Source organism: Mustela nivalis (genome assembly GCF_964662115.1).
Source record: "Mustela nivalis genome assembly, chromosome: 7".
NCBI classification, from domain to species: Eukaryota; Metazoa; Chordata; class Mammalia; order Carnivora; family Mustelidae; genus Mustela; species Mustela nivalis.
Genome location: NC_139026.1, coordinates 77,115,193 through 77,138,687, shown reverse-complemented (window position 1 = coordinate 77,138,687; position 23,495 = coordinate 77,115,193). Strand labels below are relative to the sequence as shown.

The following is a 23,495-nucleotide window of genomic DNA, read 5'->3' as shown; positions in this document are numbered from 1 at the left end:
GACCATATATTAGCTTTGCCAATGTTTGAACTCCTGAGAAATGGAACCAGAGAAGTAGTATTTACTCTCTTGTGCCTAGTTTATTTCACTCAACATAACACTTGTGGGATTCATCCATAGTTTTATGTGTATTTCTTGTTTTTAAGTATTCCATTATTGGAATCTTGCATGATTTTATTTACCCACTCTCCTGTTGGCTGTTTAGGGTATTTTTTAAAAATATTGTTGCTACAAACATTTATACATTTCTCCTGGGCCTTTGGTTTTTAAATACTGTGGCATAGACATTCTGGTATTTTGTATGTACTAATGGGTGTCAGGCAGTCTGTATGTTAGGGGCTGTCAATTGCTGTGATCAGGGATTCACATCTCTGGCATTATAACCACTCCTTTAATCAGAACGGCTTCATATTAGAAGCACCTACTTCTGAAGTACACGTACTACATTATTTAAGGCATTGAACAATTGAATTTTGATACAGAGAGTCACTGTGGAAATTAGTAGTTTGCCAGTTTGCATAATGAATGTTAGAAATGGGGTCTCATTGTTGAAATCAGTGAAAGTAAGGATAAGATTACTCAAGGATAAGATTAGACACAGTCTCCACATTAATGAGCAGGATATATGCATTGAGCACACCCTGTGGCCTATGTGCTTGAGAGGGGTGCTGAAGACCTTTATTCTGAGAGTCTTTTCTCCGTCTATTAGCATGGAAAATTTTGGTTGTGGCTGATGACAATTATAAGCCACTTCTAAGTGTATAGAATTTTGCATCTAGAATATAATTATATTTGCCTCAAGTCGACTGTCCATGCAAGATCAGGTCAGTGCCTAAAAAAGAGAGACAGAGACAGAGAGACAGATGGGCATCTATCAAATTGACAGAACAGGTTATGTAAATTATTTTCTTCCTTCTTCTAAAGAATATTTATTCCATAAATGTTCGTATGTGATAAAATTTGCTCTGAGATTTGTTTGTGGGAAGTAACAATGTCACTTTCCTCTACTTTTCCATAACCCTGATTCACCAAAAGCTCCTTAAAATTGTGCATGACCAATTTATTTTAGGTAGTAAAGTAGGTAACAGTATTGGCTTCAATTCTCCAGTCTTCCAGGGATAGGAAGATACAGGGCAGAGTGGAGTTTCACTAGTCTGATCTCTTCTCCTTAATTGTGGGTTCTCCAAGCATTTGATTTATCAGTTAAATATTGGAAGACACTTTATGAATGCAAAGGCTTTAAAATTCCAGCCCCAGAGTCCTGGGATCAAGCCCCTCATTGGGCTCTCTGCTCAGCGAGGAGCCTGTTTCCCCCTCGCTCTCTGCCTGTCTCCCTGCCTACTTGTGATCTGTCAAGTAAATAAAATTTTTAAAAAATAAAAAAATAAATAAATTTAAAAAATAATAAAATGCCAGCCCCATGAGAAGAATCACACCCCAGATAGCACATTAGTCCAAGGGAAAGCAGTAAGGGGCAGAACCCTCTTAGTAATAATACCAACCTGAGGCAAAACATCCCGGATGATTGGTAGATCTATGAGAGTAAATGACTGTAAGTAACTGAGTTTTGTTTAAAAAATTTTTTTTATTTATTAGAGAAAGAATGAGAGAGAGAGAGAGCGCACAAGCAGGGGGAGGAGCAGAGGGAGACAAAGGACCCAGAAGCCTTGAGTTCTTGTCACTTTATGGAGTCAGCATTATTAAGGTATAATATTGTTGCAGTAAGTAAATTCACTCTTTTGAAGTGTAGTGTTTATGGATTTTGAAAATGTACGCAGTCACATAATTACCATCACAATCAACACATAGAACATTTCTATCACCACAAAAAGCTCTTTCATATTTAAGCAATCACTTCATTTCACTCTTGGACCCTGGCAATGATTGATTGGTTTTTCCATCCCTTGTGGTTTTGACTTTTCTAAACTGACACTGCCATGAAAAATAAAACCAGTTAGAAATATTTACATGCATGTTCATGAGAAGACATACAATTTTATTTCTTTTGAATAATATCTAGGAGCAGAATTACTAAGTTGTTTGTTAAATGTATGTTATAAGAAAACTCCTAAACTGTTGCCATAGTGATAGTACCATTTCACATTTCACCAAAAATGTATAAAAGTTCCAGTTATTCTACACCTTCAGCAATTTTTGGTACTTTCAGATTTGGGTGTTTTGGTTTCGGTTTTGGTTTGGTTGTTGTTTTGGTTTATTTAGCCATTATTATAGGTGTGAAGAGGTATGTCATTGTGGTTTTAGTTTGGATTTCTCTAATTAGTGACGATGATCTTCTCTTCATGTATTTATTTGCCATCTATATGTGAAGTTTTAAACTTCTTTGGTGAAATATTTATTAAAGTCTTTTGCCTATTTTTTAACTGGGGTATTTGTTTCCTTTTTCAGTTTTGTGAATTCTTTATATATTCCAAATTCCAGTCCCTTATCAGATATATGTTTTACAAATATGGGCCAAAAGAAAAAATAGAAAGAAGTCACGTTGGAGGAAAAAGCCAACAATATGATTACTAACTGACAAATTTACACCTCTGAATACACCGCATGTGGGAATCACCAATTGGCTGTCCTCTTGGAGCCACCAGCAGCATGATGGAAGGGTCCATATTTCATCCTCTTCCTTACCTTTTATTCAACTTTAAAAACGTTAGCAGTGCAGAGCAGCATGACACACTTAACTGCAGATGATCACAAGGTTCAGTTTTTATGCATGTTAAATGACACTTAGCAACCGCTCTTTTGTCAGCTATTACTTCAAAGAGATGGCTTTCTCCAACATCATTTTCTCCCCCTGTTGCTTAGCAACACTGCTTATTTCACTAGCAAGGTACCTATGATGGATAGTGACCTGAACAGAAACACATCCTCAAACAACAGAGGGCACAAAGTGGGGGACTTTATTCTGGTTTCCTCATTTGGTTTCAAGGCTAGCACGTGACCCTGACTCGTAATGATATTAACATACAAGTTAACCATTTTGTTTCACATTTGTTAACTCATTTTGTTTGTATTGAGGCTGATTATTTTGCTTCAGCAGCTATATGCCAGCGTCTAAATTTCTTATGAAGAACCTTTCTGTGGCTTTCTTCAAGCTCATTTTCAAACAAGAAAATAATTTATTATTTAAAGTATGTTGAAATAGTTTGGCTTTACTTGAACTCATCTAATTGCAATCAAAATACTAGGAAAGAGTGTCATAAAATTGTGTTTGTACACTTGAAAAATTGAACGTACTAACCTGAAGTGATATGATATATTCAATAACATTGAATGGAACGTGGTGCTATGCACTGCTGGTTACATACTCTGCAACCATTCCTCCCACCCTCAGGATTTCTTTCTTGCTGACATACCTCCCATCAGAGTAGTTAAAAATATAGAATAGTCACCTTGCTAGCTTCCATTGCAGTAGGACATCAGAATGTGACTCAGTCCTGGCCACTGGGATCTGAGGGAGAAGTCTGACTCAGTCTCTGAGATATAATTTCTTCCTTAAAATAAACACAGGAGAAAAACTTCCTCTGCCCTTGGACATTGTTTCTCCATGACCTTCCAGAAAATACAGTAACCATTTTGCCGCTATAAAGTGATAAGCCTAAAGCTTATCAATGAATAAAAGTTTAAGTGACTCAAATAGATTTCAGACACTTCATTCATCTGATAAGCCTGGGGAGCATCTGAAGAGAGGCTGACTCCTCAAATCAAGTGGGACTGTAGTTTTATGGGCTGAGAAGAAAAGGCATGGGTCCTGGTGGTTTGGGTCAAGTAGCTGTTTTCACTGGATTGATTGGAGACAATTTTTCTTCTTCTTCCTCCTCCTTCTCCCCCCTCCCCCCATCCTTCCACCTTCCCTTTTCCTCCACGTCCTCCACCTTCTTTTTCTCCTCCTCCTCTTCCTCATTCTTCTTCTCCTTCTTTAATGCCTCTTGCTTGGGACCTTTGGTGAAATCCAAGAAGAGTGCTTTTGAGAGCTGTTTTTATAAGCTTTGTGGCTTCTCTATTAGTTAACCTTCAGGAGAGAGAATAAAGGAACTAACTAACTAACTTACTACATACATAAAGAGTGAAAGAAAGAGGGAGAAAAGCGCTAGGTAACAAAACATGTGAGGGAAACCAAGTTTGCTCTATTATGTCTTCTACTTTGATCCTCTTACAAGATCAAGCCAATATATCAAAGATGGTGAAGCAGAACAATGAGTCCTGGCAACACTGCCTAACAACTGGACCAGTACTGGAGCCAAATAAAGAGCCTTAAAATGATGCACCTGATTAGCTTCATCAGGGATAATCTCTCAATCTGAAAATTAACAGATTTGGGATGCTAATTACATCTACAAAGTCCCTTCACAAAGTAACTAAATTCCTGTTTGATTGAATATATGGATATATATATGGAATATATGAATAAGATGAGTATATGTGAGAGGTTAGAAATCTTGAGGGTGATCTTATAATTCTGCCTACCATAGAAAGCATTAAAATCTTAGAGGAAATTGTAGTATACTATATAGCAACCTAGGTTTGTTGGAACACCTATAACCTAGGTGTTTGGGATATATTTTTATTATAAATATTATGAAAGTTCTTAATCCTACAGCAAAGTTACAAGATTTTGCTAAATAGTCTTATACTCACTACTTAGACCTACAATTAACAATTGTTATATCAACATCTCTCATTTACATATGATAAAACATCTGATCTGTTAATATCTATCTTTATCTATCCCTTTATTCATCCATTAATTTATTTTATATTTTCGGTGCATTTAATGGAAATTTGAAGGCATGTTGCAACATACCTCCTAAATATTTCAGCATGTAAATTGTTAATTAGAATTCAATACTTGCTAGGGTTTTCTTTTAATATAAAAATTTGCATACAATAAAATACATAAGCCTTAATTGTACCATTTGTTAAGGATTTTTTTTTCTAATTTCCCTCTCTCACATTTATGGAGGTATCATTACATATAAAATTTAGCCAGTTTAAGTGTATAGTTTGAGGAGTTTTGACAAATATACAAACTCATGTAAGCCTCACCAAAACTAGGATATAGAATATTCCATCATCCCAAAAGTTTTCTCTTGTTCCTTTGCCCTCTCCCTGACCCCAGGCAATCCCTCAAAAAATGTTTTAACCAAAATAACCAGTAATAGTTATACAACAAAGATAATAAAAGTCAATAAACCAATGAAAGATTAAACAATATTAACAACAGGGCGCCTGGGTGGCTCAGTGGGTTAAGCCGCTGCCTTCGGCTCAGGTCATGATCTCAGGGTTCTGGGATCAAGTCCCGCATCGGGCTCTCTGCTCAGCAGGGAGCCTGTTTCCTCCTCTCTCTCTCTCTGCCTGCCTCTCTGCCTACTTGTGATCTCTCTCTGTCAAATAAATAAATAAAATCTTTAAAAAAAAAAAACAAAACAAAACAATATTAACAACAAAGATAAAAAGGGAGACCAATCAAATAGAAGACAAAATGGGCAGATATGAAATTTAAAAGAAACATCTAATTAAATGGCCCAAAGATAGTCATCTTAGTAGTCAGGAAATTACCAGTCCAAACAAAAATATAAGGTTACTTCTTTACCTATCACAATGTAAGGGCATAAAATCAGTTGTACTTATAATGTTGAGAAGGTGAGAGAAATGGTAAAATGTAAATTATTATAGACCTTTGATAAAATAATCAATCTGGTGATAGCCATTAAAATTAAATCTATGTGCTAAGATGGCCTTACATTTTGTTCAGCTTGATTGAACTTTAGACAGGTTTCTTCCTGTCTCTTGGCTCCTGACCTCTTTTTCACTGTGAGACCCTTACAGAATCCAGATGGCCTAATAACTGAGGTCCCTATTCTTTTAGAGCATTTACTTTAGAAAACTTATAACTGCAAATCTGTCTCTGTCCCTTTGAGGTATAAATCTTTTCAAAAGTCTTTGGTCAGTTTAATAGCCCAGGACTATTTTTCTCAAGGATGTGGGAGCCATTTTTTTGAAATGTACTCATAAAGGAAGACAGTACCCCTAGCCCCTAATCTGTGCATGATTATAGGAGCCTAATTTCAATGAGTCCATGCTTCAAGTTGTAAAGCTATCTCCTGTCATCAAGATATAAGGACTATGTACTTTTCCTTTGGGTAAAACTAATGCGCTAACACAGATGGCCAGTGATTCCTGTAGTCCCATCTCAGCTCTTAAACACTCCTTTTGTTTCAGCAGAATTGAGCTAACATAGTTGTGTTCTTTCTCTGCTATTGCAATAGCCTTGAATAAAGTCTTCAGTGTCTGATTAACTTTGTCCAGTGCAGTTTTTGCTTTAACCCCACATGTACCCTTCAATCTGGCAATCCCACTGATGGCAATCTGTTCCTTAAAAACCAAAGCATGGAATTTAGTTAACACTGTTTACCTTGGAATGAATGGAAGAGGATGATAGAAAATAATGAAAAAGCTATTTATAGAATCATGTCTCTGATGAAAGAGCATATATAATATTGCCCTCTTTATATAAACTTGTATATACATGCATAAAGAGATGCTGAAAGGAATGTTAAAAAAATTAAATGAGCATGAAAAATAAAGAAAATAATGAAATACACCTTGATATCCTCCCATAGGTTTAAATGATTATTCTCTGCTTCTGTTTTTAAAGTCTTGTTTACTATGATTTATTATAGGGATTTTTACATTGAATAATATTAATATACTTATGTGTCTATTTCTGTTGCTAGCATACAACACCCTTCTAAGAAGAGCGTCACCATTTATTTAACTATTCCAAGCACTTAACACAATATATATAATATGTTAAGTGGTCAAAACATGATTGGATTTGGATGAAGTCAATACCAAAATAATTTTAAGAAGACATATGAGGACATGATTGGATTAAGGAGATAAAAATGAATCTTTAGAAAGGGGTAGAACTGGAGGTTTTTTTTAACATATCAAAGTTGCCTATGCTATAAGGCATAGTAACAAATTTTAGTCAGTTTAACAAACTTCAGATTTGGATGTGTGTGAACCACTGTTATTGTCCAAGAGATCCAGCTGAATAAATTCAGGTCCCTACTCATGGGGAATTAATGTTCTCATGGGTATGCAAACATTGATGAAGTAGTATACAGCCTAATAAGTTCAACATTGGAAGTAGTTATGAGGATATGACAAGGTTAAAATGAAATATCTCATGTCAAGACACGCTACAAGATTTATAGGTTTCTATGTGTTTTAGGGTTTTCACAGTTTATTATAATCATTTGTATATATTTCTAATCTCCTCTCTTAAAATATAAACTGGACTAGCCAGTTACAGTGCTTTAGTTCTCTTTCCTTTTCAGTGCCCTGCAGTTTCTTGCTACAGTAGGCATTCCAAAATTCTCTGTTAACTGAAGGCACAGATGAATGCATAAATGAATTAATGAATGATTGTCATTCATTCAGCAGTGGGTTTCAAACACTGCTGTATATCAGGTAAGCCTGCAGAGATTTTGATTTAGTTGATCTGGTAGTAAGGACCAGGAAATCCATGTTTGGCACTTAGATTAATTCTGATGTATCTGGTGTTCAGACCACCCACTGAGAAATTCTACCAAAGACTAAAGTTTTGGTTCACTTCATTATCTTGTCTGATTTTGAAAAGCAAATATATTCAGGGCTTAACACTTATGCCCAAACTCTTCCATTTGGGACATATCTACAATATATGCTGGTAAGCTCTATAAATCATGTGTAGTGGGGGACGCCTGGGTGGCTTCATGGGTTAAAGCCTCTGCCTTCGACTCAGGTCATGATCTCAGGGTCCTGGGATCGAGCCCCACATTGGGCTCTTTGCTCTGTGGGAAGCCTGCTTCCTCCTCTCTCTCTGCCTGCCTTTCTGCCTACTTGTGATCTCTGTCAAAAAAATAAATAAAATCTTTAAAAAAAAAAAACATGTGTAGTGGGTATTCTGAACAATTAGAAAATAATTGATTCAATACCCTTCTAGATCTTTCAAAGACCTCAAAGGCTCAAACCATATTATAATAAAGGTTCTGACACCACAGGTAAAAATCATTTTATGCTTTACTGAGAGGAATGTAGGCTTTGATAGTTGTTTTAGCTTTACTACCTTTTCTGGACTTCAGCTATTTTGGTTCTTGGTAAATAAAGGCTATGTAGGGGCACCTGCGTGGCTTAGTGGTTTAAGCCTCTGCCTTCAGCTCAGGTCATGATCTCAGGGTCCTGGGATGGAGCCCCACATCGGGCTCTCTGCTCAGCAGGGAGCCTGCTTCCCCCTCTCTCTCTGCCTGCCTTCTGCCTACTTGTGATCTCATTCTCTATCAAATAAATAAATAAATAAAAATATTAGTAAATAAATAAATAAATAAAGGCTATGTAACTTGGTTTTGCCATCTCATCATTTAATATTGTGATTTGAGCTGCTTTTTACTTATTTACTTCAGCTGTATACCATAAAGGAGAGCTGTCTACCAGTTTAACACTGGGAGGCCTTTGAAGAAATAAGCTAATTTGAACTTTACTTTTATTTTTAAGTGTTTATTTAAATTTCAGATAGTTAACATACAATGTAATATTAGTTTCAGGTGTTGAATTTAGTGATTCAACACTTCCATACAATCCCAGGTGCTCATCACAAGTGCCCTCCTTAATCCCCGTTATGAATTAACCTATCCCCTGGCCCATCTCCCTCCAGCAACCCTCACTTTGATCTCTATATGTTCTATTTCTTAGTTTGTGTTTCTTCCACCCCACCTACTATGTTTGTTTATTTTGTTTCTTAAATTATACATGTGAGGGAACTCATATCATGTTTGTCTTTCTCTAACTTATTTTGCTCAGCATTATACTCTCTAGATGCACACACATTGTTGCAAATGATAAGAGCTCATTCTTTTTTATGGCTGAGTAATATTCCATCTTCTTATGCATTCATTAATCAATGGACATGTGTGCTCTTTCCATAATTTGTCTATTGTTGCTAATGCTGCTATAAACATTGGGGAGCCTATATCTCTCTGAATTAGTATTTTTGTATCCTTTGGGTAAATACTTAGTGTAATTGTTGGCTTGTGGTGTAGCTCTATTTTTAACTTTTTGGGGCACCTATTTTCCAGAGTGGCTATACCAGTTTGCATTCCCACCAACAGTGTGAGAGCATTCCCCTTTCTCTGCATCCTCACCAATATCTATTCTTTCCTTTGTTGTTAATTTTAACTATTCTGACAGGTATGAGGTGATATTTCATTGTAGTTTTGATTTGTATTTCCTTAATGAGACTGATATTGAGCATTTTTTCATGTGTTTATTGTCATCTGTACATCTTCTTTGGAGAAATTTTGATTCATGTCATGCCCATTTCTAACTGGATTGTTTTTTTGTTTTGTTTTGTTTTGTTTTAAAGGTTTTATTTATTTATTTGACAGAGAGAGAGTGATCAGAAGTAGGCAGAGAGGCAGGCAGAGAGAGAGGGGGAAGCAGGCTCCCTGCCTAGTGGAGAGCCCAATGTAGGGCTCGATCCCAGGACCCTGAGATCATGACCTGAGCTGAAGGCAGAGGCTTAATCCACTGAGGATTGTTTTTTGAGTGTCGATTTGGGGAAGTTACTTGTAGATCTTGGATATCAACCTTTTATCAGATATATTATCTTCTCCCATTCTGTAGGATGCCTTTTAATTTTTGTTGATTGTTTCCTTCATTGTGAAGAAACCTTTTATTTTGATGAAGTCCCGATAACTTATTTATGCTTCTCCCCACCCTACCCCCACCCTCCCACCCCCCTACCCCCACACCTCAGGAGATATATCTAGTAAGAAGTTGCTATGGACCATGTCAAAGATGTTACTGCCTATTCTCTTCTCTAGGATTTTTATGGTGTCAGGATTCACATTTAGGTTGTTAACCCATTTTGAATTTTTTTTTGTGTGTATGATGTAAAAAAGTGGCCCAGCTTTATTCTTCTGCATGTTGCTTTCCAGTTTTCCCAGCACCATTTATTGAAGAGACTGTCTTTTTCCCATTGGACATTCTTTCTTCCTTTGTCAAAGATTAGTTGACCATACAGATTTGGGTTTATTTCTAGGTTTTCTCTCTGTCCCATTGATCTATGTGTCTATTTTTGTGCCAGTACCATACTGTCTTGATGACCAGAGCTTTGCAATATAATTTGAAATCTGTAATTGTGATGCCTCCACCCTTACTTTTTTTTTTTTTTTTCCCAAGGTTGCTTTGGCTATTCAGAGTCATTTATGATTCCATACAAATTTTAGGATTGTTTTTTCTAGCTCTGCAAAAAATGCTGGTGACATTTTGATAGAGATCACATTAATGCGTAGATTGCTTTGGGTAATATAGACTTTTAAACAACAATTGTTCTTCCAATCCATGAGCATGGAATTTTTTTTTTCCCATTTGTTTGTGTCATCTTCAATTTCCTTCATCAGCATTTTATAGTTTTCAGAATATAAATCTTTTACATCTTTGGTTAGGTTTATTCCTAGGTATCTTACTGCTTCTGGTGCAACCATAAGTGGGATAAATTCCTTAATTTCTCTTTCTACTGCTTCCTTTTTGGTGTATAGAAATGCAACAGCTTTCTGTACATTGACTTTGTATCCTGAGACTTTGCTAAATTCATGTATCAGTTTTGGCAATTTTTTTTGCAGTCTTTTGGATTTTCTATTTTAAGTATTATGTTATCTGCAAATACTGAAAGTTTGACTTCTTCCTTGCCAGTTTGGATGCCTTTTATTTCTTTGTGTTGTCTGATTGCTATAGCTAGGACTTCCAGTACTGTGCTAAATAACAATGGTAGGAGCAGACATCCCCAACTTATTCCTGACCACAGGGAAAAGCTCTCATTTTTTCCCTATTGAGGTTGATATCAGCTGTGAGTTTTTCATATATGGTCTTTATCATGTTGAGGTATGTTCCCTCTAACCCTATGTACTTGAGTTTTGTTTTGTTTTGTTTTTTTCCATCATGAATGGATGTTGTACTTTGTCAAATGCTTTTTCAGCGTCTATTGAAAGGATCATAAGGTTTTTATCCTTTCTTTTATTAGTGTGGTGTATTGTGTTAATTGATTTGCAAATATTGAGCCACCCTTGCAGCCCAGGAATAAATCCCACTTGGTCATGGTGAATAATTCTTTTAATGTACTGTTGGATTAGATTTGCTATTATCTTGTTGAGAATTTTTGCATCCAAGTTCATCAGGAATATTAGCCTGTGGTTCTTTTTAGTGTAGCCTTCATTTGGTTCTGGTATTGAGGTAATCCTGGCCTCAGAATGAATTTGGAAGCTCTCCTTCCATTTCTATTTTTTTTTTAATATTTTGAGAAGAATAGGCATTAACAATTCTTCAAATGTTTGGCATACTCACCTGTGAAGCCATCTGGCCCTGAACATTTGTTTGTTGGGAGGTTTTTCATTACTGATTCAATTTCTTTGCAGATTTTCAGTCTGCTCAAGTTTTCTATTTCTTCCTATTTCGGTTTTGGTTGTTTATAAGTTTCTAAGAATTTATCTGTTTTTTCCAGGTTGTTCCATTTTTTGACATATAATTTTTCATAACATTTTCTTACAATTGTTTGTATTTCTGTATTTTTGATTGTTACCTCTCCTCTCTCCTTTATGATTTTATTTATTTGGGTCCTTTCTCTTTTCTTTTTTAAAAATATTTTATTTTTATTTTTAAGTAATCTCCCCACTCAACATGGGGCTCGAACTTACAACACTGAGTTTGAGTCATATGCTCCACCGACTAAACCAAACCATCACCTCTTTTCTTTTTGATAAGTCTGGCTAGGGGTTTATCAATTTCTATTAATTTTTTCAAGGAACCAGCTCCTGGTTTCATTGATCTGTTCTTTATTTTCTCTTTCTTTCTTTCTTTCTTTCTTTTTCTTTTTTTTAGTTTCTATATCATTTATTCCTTACCTAATTTTTGTATTTTCCGTTTTCTGCTGGCTTTAGGCTTTATTTGTTGTTTTTTTTCTAGCTCCTTCAGGTGTAAATTTAGGTTGTTTACTTGACATTTTTCTTGCTTCTTGAGGTAGGCCTGTATATATACTTTCCTATTACTACCAATTTTGTTGTATCCCAAAGGTTTTGGATGACTATGTCTTCATTTTCACTTGTTTCCATGTCTTTTTTAATTCTTTTTTGATTTCCTGGTTAACTGATTCACTGTTTAGCAGCATATTGTGTAACTTCCATGTATTTTCGATCTTTTCCAATTTTTTCTTGTGATTGACTATAAGTTTCATAGCATTGTGGTCAGAAAAGTTGCATGGTATGCTTTCAATCTTTTTGTACTTGCTGAGGCCCAATTTGTGACTTAGTATGTGATCTATTCTAGAGAATGCCCCATGTGCACTTGAAAAAAATGTGTATTCTTCTGCTTTAGGATGGAATGATCTGAAAGTATCTGTTAAGTCTGTCTGATGCAGCATCTCACTCAAAGCCACTGTTTCCTTGTTGATTATCTTCTTAGATGATCTGTCCATTGATGTAAGTGGGGTGTTAGAGTCCCTGACTATTATTGTATTATTATCTATGAGTTTATTTATTATCTAAAAAATAATAAATATTATTATTTATGTTTGTCATTAATTGTTATATATATTTGGGTGTTCCCAAGTTGGGGACATAAATATATACGATTGTTAGATTTTCTTGTTGGATAGTCCCCTTTATTATGATATAGTGTCCTTCTTCATCTCTTGTTACAATCTCTGGTTTAAAATCCAGTTTGTTTGATACAAGTGTTGCTACTTCGGCTTTCTTTTGACATCCATTTATGTGATACATGTTTCTCCATCCCCTCATTTCAATCTACAGGTGTTTTTAGGTCTGAAATGAGTCTCTTGTAGGTTGAACTTTACTTTTTATATCCTCCTAGAAACAGGTGAAAAATCTAGAGTCCAAAATAAGATGATCTCATTAAAAATCTGGAATCTTAAAGACCCCATTATGTAAGTGAATATCAATAATGAATATTCCCCACCCATATCCCCACTCCTAAGAAACTGCTAGGTAAATCAACCCTCTTTTTCAAAAAGGAATTTTTAATTTTTTTTAAGATTTTATTTATTTATTTGACAAAGAGAGATCACAAGTAGGCAGAGAGACAGGCAGAGAAAGAGGAGGAAGCAGGCTCCCCGCAGAGCAGAGAGCCCGATGTGGGGCTCCATCCCAGGACCCTGAGATCATGACCTGAGCCAAAGGCAGATGCTTAACCCACTGAGCCACCCAGGTGCCCAAGAATTTTTAATTTTTAAGTTAAAAAAATTTTTTTGATAAATCAACATTCTTGAACCTTACACTTCATGCTTAGCAGAGATGAATCTAAAACATAAATCAACTTTCACATTAATTTATAACACAAATTCTCTTACTGATGTGATTCGAAACCCCAGGTTAAAAATTTAGAGTAAGCTGAAAGTTACTTTGACTGTGGTCTTGCTAGAAGAAAAATCAACTATTCTCTGAAGGAAGCAACCTTCATTTCAGGACATCAAAAATTTCCCATGGACCAATATTAAGAGGCATATTGAGTCATTTTTGTTCACTTTGAATAAATCAAATGTGGTATGGCATTGAAGATCAACCTAATGAACATCATTTTTCTTCCACTTGAATAAATAATGGTGATTATATGTAATCTCAAATTCACTTTACATTATGACACCTGAAGTAACCATTAACTAAATGAAAAAGAAAAAAAAAAGCTTCTCTAGAAGGAATATTACTAATAAAGGAAAAGATATCATGGACTTAACTCTAATGTAGTCACCATACATGTTAAATAAACCTTACATATTAAGGACTTGCCTTCTACAAATTAAAATATCTGCTGGAAAATAATGAAATATTTTGATGATCTATGTTGAATAACCAATAACACTCAGGTGCCATTTTATTATTTAACAAAGACATTTTGTGTCTGGTTTGTTTTGCTTTGCCTCTAGCTATTGTTATTATTTACTTTTTAGACTAGTTTTCAAGCTTCTCCCCATGAGTATAATTGGCTCATTTTTGCATAAAAATATAATTTCGTGATTTTTTTAGTTTATATTGTTTCACTCAAACTTCATCCAATTAATACTAAAAATAAGTAATTTGAATTTTTCCTTAAAGAATCAGTTTCTGTCTAATGACATATGAGCAAGTATAATGTGTAATTTTGGAGGTCATGTCCTTTATATGAGGTTACTTTCCTTCCCAGTCCTCTTCCTCCTTCACAACTTGGGAAACAGAATTGAGACATGATGGCGATATGTTAGTGTTCACTATGCAGACAAGGATGACAACTTAGGAAATGTTAAAGCTTTCCAGAGAAGAATCTGGGTCCCTAGATAACCTCATGCAGCAGAGCCTTCATACCTCCTTGGACCTCCTACCAATTAAAATTTTATAGAAGAGAGAAAAAACACTTTTAACCCTATTTAAGTCAATGCTATTGTTTTCATTAAAATAGCAGAGCCAATATCCTAATATACAATTTGTCTACTTATGTTATTATTTTAACATTTTTATTTCTGTGAACCACTCTCAAGCTATTAATCTATTATCTCCATTGAGGATATAGCACAATACTTAACTAAAAGAAAAAAATCAAATTTAACAAAATACTACAAAGGAGACAAGTGAGATAAAAATAGGTGCTTGTAGTTTTTTTACAAGGATATACTCATATTCATTAAAAGACACTGTGAAGATTCCAACTGTACTGGCTTTATTGTGGTGAATAATCTTTATTCATGAAAATCACGTATAGAGAGTTTCCATTAATTAATGCTATAGATTTCAAGTTTGTGACATGTATGTGAACACAATATCTGTAATAATATTTTTTCCTTTGAAAACTGCTTCTCTCTGCCGAACTCTTAACTGATGGTTAGGAACTAGCATAATTTGAGGACCACACTTTGAAAAACACTGGTCTATGATTTTTTTTTTTTAAGTAGGCTCCACCCCCAACATAGAACCCAACATGGGACTTGAACTCACAACCCTGAGATCAAGATCTGAGCTGAGATCAAGAGTCAGATGCCCAACTGACTGAGCTACCCAGGCACCCCTGGTCTATGATTTTTGTGTTCCATTTGTGAACTTCCACTATGTAGTTGATTTACTTTATTCATACCTGAATAATGAATGATTATCAAATATTTGTGGCAATTATGACATTTAAAAGCAAACAGAGCAAACACGTATTGATAAGGGAAGGGAGGTACGAGACAATTTCTTTACAGTTTTCCATATTTACTGAAGTTGTAAGAGGACATCTGACAGCCATCTGGCAACCAAATATACAGTGCAGCTATTTACCTTCAGACAACAGAACTTAAAAGTTTTGGACTTCAATGTCATTATACAGGCTCACATTCTCTTGTTCTGCTATGTGCGTATCTACTCCCCAGTTTCAGCTTGGATTCTCCATGATGTATATTACCACTCTGGGCCTTAAAGTCATAATTTGGGATCCCTGGTCTCTATTATGTGTATACATTATGTGTGAGTGTCAAAGTCTCGGATATACTAATGAGTGTGTGTGTGTGTGTGTGTGTGTGTAGGGTTGGGGAAAGAAAGAAAGAAAGAGAAATGGAGAAAGAGACAGAAAGAGGCCAGAAATCACATAAGTTCCCACATCTAGCATCATCACACGTTAGAGGAAAATATTTGCTTTTTCTGGCATTTTCATGTTTAACACAGAGTTGCAAAAGTTCTAAGCTGTCTTAAAACAATGTTTTTGTTGTTGTTTCTTACTTCTACTCATAGATAGCAAAAGCAGGCTGTTGCAGTATGAATATAAACTGGTGAGAGCACATACCAATGGAGCTTTGTGACTCTGAGCACTATTGAATCTCCTTTAATTCTTCCTTTTGGTTTCCTGTGAGAGTAGGGAGAATCTGATACTTAGGGTAGCCTCTTAAGGCAAGAGAGAATAATGGAAGTTTTGGTAAAGTATAACAATGGTTTTTGCTTTGGAAACTGGTGATAGGCAAAGCTGGTATGTGTTCAGGACTTACAGTGAGCTGGGTTCTGGTGGTGTAATCTAAAAAGGAGCAGACATGCAAAAAATCATTAATATGACCATTATCAAGATTATAAAAAGAGAAACTGGCTTCCAAAGTCCTTAGAGAACTAGTTTTCTGTCCAGACTTCTGTACAAGATATGACGGCAGGACCAAAGGATTTACCCAAAGGCATGCACATGGTTACTAGGGCTCTATGCTCAATTCCAAATACTGGCATGAAGCCATTGCTCCTCTGCTGTAGCATAAATACTATGTTTTCTACATTAAGGCCATTTAGTTATACTTCTTATATCCTTCAGCATGCTATCATTTATGAACCCACCACCAAAACTATCATCTGTTTATCAATGACTTTGCAAGCACCTTGGTCCACATTGTTCATTTCTGTTCTCAAATTCTATCGGTAGTAGAGCAGTTGATTATCCATCTGCATACTAGGTTCTAGTAATGTAACTCCAAAAGTATTCACCTCCACTTTACTATAGTAGCTTATGTTCATAGACAAACACTGGCTCTTGTCATCACTAACAACTATTTTATATCTGAAAAGTGAAAAACTAATCTTCTGTTTATAGTCATATCATTTCCTTATTTCAGTTTGACTCCAGTGAGTCCCGTGATCTTAACTCTTCTAATGCCTTCTCAACACTTAGGTCCCTGCCCCTTATTCTCTCTAGCCTGGACCACACAGCTCACCACTCCAACTAGTCTAGGGTCAGTGCCCTGAGGGCCCTTTTTCCCTAGCTAAATCCCAGTCTTCAAGTCTGCTTCCATCCACCTCTACCCAGGCTTTCAAACAATACTGGAGGAAGATCAAGACTGGAAATGCTACAAATGACCTGTTTTGCCCTTTAAGCTCAGCTTTGCTGTTAGTATTAGTTTACAGCACATTTATGTCTCCCTAAGAAGCTGCTTCTGCCACTTCTTAGAAAAATGTTTCAGATATTCACCTTCTCTGCAGTTCCCTAATTCCAACATACTGCCTTTCTAGTGTATCCAAAATGAATACATATCATTACTCTATCGTTATAGAACTATCCTAAAAAGGGATATATGGGCATGCGGTATTTTCAAGGTTTTTCATGCCAGCAAATATATAGTTTTCATAAGGAAATACTTTTTGAATGTAGATGGGGAGTTAACCATTATTTCACCCATCTGAGGTTTCCCTAGATAAGACTAACCTGTTTAGTCCTTCGGTATATTGAAGATTCAATTACACCCTTACTCCAGAGAAATGTTTGTTTATCAAAGCATCTCAGTGTCTACCAAACCAAGAAGCTTGAAGTTAACATTGTGTTATTGTCTTAGTTTGCCTTCTATTAATTATCTCTTATGTATTCACTGTACAAACAGGGAACCAATTTTCACCTATCATTTTAATAGCCACAGTGCATATGTACTCAGAATAAAAGATAACAAAATTAATCATACTTCCTTTCCCTATTTGGGATCGATTTTTTTCAGCAAGAAAGAGAAACTTATTAAGTAAACTTAAATAAGAGTAAAATTTTCTTTTTATTGGACACAGATATACAAAGGACTCAACTTTAAGAAGTTTAATGAGACATCAGGGGAAGTAAGTTAACTGGATGACAATTCCCTTCAGTGTTTTTTCCTTCCTCGGGGGCTACTTATTATCTCTTCTCTGCTAAATATCTGTTTCTGTTTCTAAGAAACAGAATGAGAGATATAATTGTATTATTTAGGTAAATTAAAGACACATGAACATAAAGTAGCAGCAGTCATTTTCCAAGAACATAATCACATAAAAATATGGGTATTTTGGGGGGCACCTGGATGGCTCAGTGGGTTAAAGCCTCTGCTTTCGGCTCGGGTCATGGTCTCAGGGTTCTGGGGTCGAGCCCCACATCAGGCTCTCTACTCAGCGGGGAGCCTACTTCCTTTCCTCTCTCTCCACCTGCCTCTCTGCCTACTTATGATCTCTGACCGTCAAATAGAATGAAGCTCTCAACAATTAAAAAATTAAAATTTAAAAAAATGGGTATTTTTTGAAAATTAAGATGATTGTCTATAGTCATGAGAACATTAAGCATGAAAAAATGGAGATAGAAAAAATCAGTCAAGCAAGAGAGGGAACTTTCCCCACCTAAAGATTAATATGTACCATAAACTGAGGAGCATAATGAACTCAATTCTTCATCTGATGTCCAAATAAGCTAATGAACCAAAGGAGAAAAACAAGGAAGTGGAGGTATGACTTACATGTATTACTAAGCTATTTACAGGACATTCATAGAACCTACAAATTTAGAGACCTGCTTTGAGGTTCCTATGTTGCATTTACGTGGTCTGTTTTCCCCATTCCTTTTTCTTTCTGAGATGGAGAGAAATCTTCCAAGCTTTTCTGTTAATCCATGTTATTCTAAATTAATTCCTTTGCCTCTGTCCTTTCTTTCACTCATTTATCAGTTCTATTAAAACCATCTAGTAAGCGCAGCTGGTTCAATTAATTACCAAGTTTGAAATTTGAACTGCCCATAAAACTGCAACTTCTAAATTTTGAAACATATTTGCCTCAAGAATTTTACATAAAACTATTGTAGACCTACAACTCCTCAGTGACTTGAATCTTGTATCATTATGTAGTTATCTTTTTGATGCCTATCTTGTCTTAGGACTAATATAGACTTCTTTTACCATGTATCTCATTTTCTATTCCTTCAATCTTTCCAAAGTTTATTTTTAACCGTATCTTTTGCAAACAAGATATATATTTTTTTATATCCAATCTGAAAATTTCACATTAGTTAACTGGTTAAAGTCTATTTATATGTATTATAATTTAATTTTACTATTATTTTAATATACTTAATATATTAGAATAAAAATATATTTAATAATAAAATAAAAATAAAATGTATTTAATTTATTAATAACTAAGGTACTATTATTTTATGTTATTTATTATCATTGATTTATTAAACTATTATTAATTTATTTAATTACTAAATTTTACTTCATTTCCTTAAAAAAATACTACTGTATTAGTCAGGGTCTCTAAAAGAAAGAGGTGATCAATGTAACAAGGATCTTTGAAAAGACTTTAATGAAGAGGCTATGCAGAAAGTTGTGGGCAAAGTTAAGGGAACCAAAGAGAGATGTTAGGGCACTCATTCAGCACAGCTAGGCATCATCCCACCCCTGGGTCTGAAGGGGTTTGGGGAGGAAAGGTTTTTGTCATAGATGAGCTAACAGCTAGAAAAGGAAAATCCTTAGAAAAAATAATAGTCACTAAGGGAGGTAGTCACTTTAAATCACACAACAGCAAGAAGGTCCAGAGGGAAAAATACTTTCAAATCTCCTTTCCTCCTTGCCTCAATAGTAGACTAGTTCTTAAACTCCAACTTCCTAGTGCAGCTGCAGAAGGCAGAAGTGAGGGAAAATGGAAGGGAGAGGGAGCTTAAAATCACAGTTGATTTCAAATTAAAGTTTTGACTTCTCCTAATTGAATAATTTCTTTTTTTAGCTAAATTGCTTGACAGGCTGCATATTATAAGAAAGTTCAGATATTAAAGCATGGTTTGAAAAGAGAGGGTAAGTCAGAGATATTCTGCTGTTCTAAAAAAAATGGGGGATGAGAATGGAAAAGGTGGATGAAGAAGAAAGACAAAGAGACACACTAGACACAGAATGTTCTGGCACCAAATGTCTGTTGAGGGGGCTGCATTTTATTTAATGTCAGGAGCAAAGGCCTAACTGCTGAGATAACCTTTATTTCAAGGAATGGGGAAACTAGCCATCAAAGAACTGGAGGGAAGAACGTTTTGGGTAGAGAAAACAGCAAATGGAAAGCCTGAGGTGGGGAGGTGCTTGGGGTCTTCAAGAAACATGTAGGTCAGTGAACCTAGAGTTCACAAATGATGGGATGAGGATGAGGATGTTGTCACAGAGGTAACTGGGAATCAGATCACGTAGAGGCTTAGAGGCTTCTGGCTTCTATGCTTAGTGAACTGAAGTCCATTGGAGGATTCCGAGAAGACAAGTGATAGGTTATGGTTAGACAGGATCCATCTGGCTGCTGGTTGAGAACAGACTGAAAGCAAAGGCTAGAAGAGGGCTGGCACCAGAGTGGCAGAGGCAGTGTTTGGAAATGGACAAAGTTTGAATATATTCAGAAAATAGAGCTCATGGATCAAATGTGGGGTGTGAAAGAAAAAAAGGAATTAAGACGAGCAACCTGAAAAATGGAGTTGGGATTTCCACACACAAAATTTCACGTATTCTTTGAGTTCTGGAATGTCTACATGTTCCACATCTGGGTTAATGTGGGCAAGGCAGGACAGTGGCAGCACTGGAAGTTGAAATGAGACTAAAAATTTTATGGGAGGGAAAACACAAGAGGTGGCCAGGAAAAGGGAAAGCCTTGGGATTCACTGAAATGCCATAGAGGATATGGGACTTCTCAAGAGATGTGAGATGGGGATTGTGAATTTTATTTATGGTAATGAAGAACACTGTCACTTCAGCTGACATTTATAGCTTATATAGTGAGAACTTTCCAGTAACAGCTTAGTAAATACATGTGAAACCTAAATCTGAATGTTTTTTGCCAAAGTGTGGATAAATATTTGTATTTTTATTTTCTGGAAAAGAAAAATACATTTCAAATACCAAACATAAGTCATTCATTACTGAATCCAAATATATATTCAATTTTTCTTCTTAGTCTTTCATCTTTTATGTTCTGCAATCCTGTTCATCCTATCTTCTTAGGGCATAAATTTTGTATTTTACAAAATGATTCTGCTACATCCTCCAGTTTATTAAACAAAGTGCCAAATTAAGAATAGAAGTAATAATTTGAAACACAAATATAATATTTGCATCTATCAACAAATGCTTACTGAGATCTTACTATGTTATTTCACCGAAAACAGTACAATGAAAAAAAATTAGTACAATGAAAAAAAATTAGTCCAAGGATTTTAAAAGGAGTACAAGTTCATAAAATTTTAATAGGTATTTCAACTGGTTAATTTAAAGTAAAAAGATGAATTGCAAGTGAGAACAACTGAGTCCATTCTTCCCTCTCCCCTACCTGCCATCAAATAGTTTCATTTTTATTAAACTGTTGGCACAATTTTACCCAAAGGCTCCTCTTGATGAAATAAATTCTCCTTGGCTAGAGTCTCTTTTCTAAACAATCTGTTCTCTCCATGATGTTCACTAGAGAACCCCTTGTTGGGGTTGGCTAGAGACGTCATTAATTCTCACACAGAAGGTTGAATTGTCTCCTTTGGAAACACAGGGTGTCTCAAATCACAAAAAGCAGATCTGACTCCAAAAATTCATTTACCATTTCGCAGCTCTTCAAAGCTCCACATGCCACAGGTCTGAACCTTCTGGATACCGATTCATTTGGCAATGATATTGCTTGCCAAATTGATTTTTGAAAATTAACCCACTAACTTATCAATTACATTGAAAATAAAAATTCATCCAATCTTTAATAAACCACCAGACCTCTTATCTCAAAGGCATATTTCTCTGTTATCATCTGTTCTGCTTTCTTTGTTCCAACATATATCCACACGTAGTCCCTTAATCTACCCCATTGTCACCCTCTATTATCCCTAAATTCCTAACGAAGTCTTCACTTCAGAAAAGGATGGAGGTTTGTGCTCAGAAGTAGATGAAGTCTGAGAAGACCTTCCTATACTCTAAAAATTGTGATTGCTATGTAGACCTGTATTATTATTTGACTATGTCTTTCTTCTCTGTCTCTGTGCTCTAGACGGACAGAGACAATGATTTTGGTCACCACTGAATCGCCAGTACCTAGTACCAATGCCTGGCATATGCTGGGCACATAAAAATATATTTACCAAAAAAATGGATGAATAATAAAATGAACATAAGACACCTACGCCACTGTGGAAAAAATAATCTTTGAGAAATGCACAAGAAGGAAAAATACCAAACATTATTCATTTCAATCAGTACTGCCTTCCTTCTTTCTTACCAAATTGGTGAGATGAACCAAGCTTTGCCTTCATCTTGAGGTGAAATCCAAGAAAGTGTGAAATTAGGCTCTGATTGGGTAAGTTTAGCTATCCTTCGGCCTAAAGGGAAGATTGTAAAGGGGGGTTTAATTTGTCCTCTATTTCCAGGCATTTCTTTTCTTGTCTTTTCTTTATTAAAGATTTTATTTATTTGGGAGACAGAGTGAGAGAGAACATGAGAGGGGAGAAAGTCAGAGGGAGAAGCAGACTCTCCATGGAGCTAGGAGCCGGATGTGGAACTTGATCCTGGGACTCTGGGATCATAACCTGAGCCAAAAGCAGTAGCCCAACCAACTGAGCCACCCAGGCACTCCACCAGGCATTTACTTTCTAGGAAGAGCAGAAAGGTGTTGCAGGCACTATGCAGGTCAACTATTTCTGTGTATACTGGGAAACCTGAACATGTGATCACATATCAGATGAAAGTTTAAATTCTTTGTACATAATGAAGAACTAACATCTCAAAACACCATAATCTTGTGCCTGATTGGTATTACACCCAACCTAATATCTTCCTCAGCTAAAAACTTCTCTTGGTGGTTTCCCAATTTCATGTTATTCATCTAGGAATTCTAGGATTAAAGCCTTATTTTTACATGAGGATATATATTCAAATTAGCATCTTGCTATTGCTATAGTCACAGAGTTTTATCTTTTCAAAACAACAACTCTTAGTTTTGTTGCTCTTTTCTATTTTTTTTTTTGCAGTCTTAATTTCATTTATTTCTACTATAATTTTTATTTCCTACCTTCTGCTAAATTTGGACTTAGTTTGTCCTACTTCTAGTTTCTCAAGGTGTAAAGTTAAATTGTTCATTTGAGACCTTTCTTTTTTTCTTAATGTAGAACTTGCTTTATTGCTATGAACTTTCCTCTTAGAACTGTCTTTGCTATATCCTATATTTTATGTTATAGTTTCACTTTTTTGTTCAACTCAAGATATATTTTTGATTTCTCTTTTGGTTTATCAGTTAGTTGTTCAGGAATATTTTAATTTCCATGTATTTGTAAGTTGCCCAATTGTCCTTCTACTATTAACTTTTAGTTTCAAAACATTTTGGTTAGAAAAATACTTGATATTTCAGTTGTCTTAATTAAGTCTTTTTTGTAGCCCAGCATATGGTCTATCCTGTTGAATGCCCTATGTCCTCCTGAGAAAAATGTACATTTTGCTGCTGTTGGATGGAATTGTCTGTGTATGGCTGTTAAGTCCATTCAGACTATAGTGTTCTTTAAATCTGCTACTTCCTTGTTGATTTTCTGTCTAGATGATCTATTCAATGTTGAAAGTGGGGAAATAGTCACCTATTATTATTATATTGCTCTCTATTTCTTTCTTCAGATCTATTAGTATTTGCTTTATATATTTAGGGGCTCCAGTTTTGGGTGAGCATATACTTATA

At 35.5% G+C, this 23,495-nt stretch overlaps 1 long non-coding RNA gene across 1 annotated transcript in view; it reads left to right on the top strand.

The window, feature by feature from the left end:
• Positions 1 to 7,375: 7,375 nt before the first annotated feature.
• LOC309868891 overlaps positions 7,376 to 23,495 on the top strand; it is a 46,093-nt gene continuing 29,973 nt past the window's right edge. The window contains exon 1 of the long non-coding RNA XR_014313861.1: positions 7,376 to 7,494. This is a non-coding gene — a long non-coding RNA (uncharacterized lncRNA). The remainder of the gene's footprint in view (positions 7,495 to 23,495) is intronic.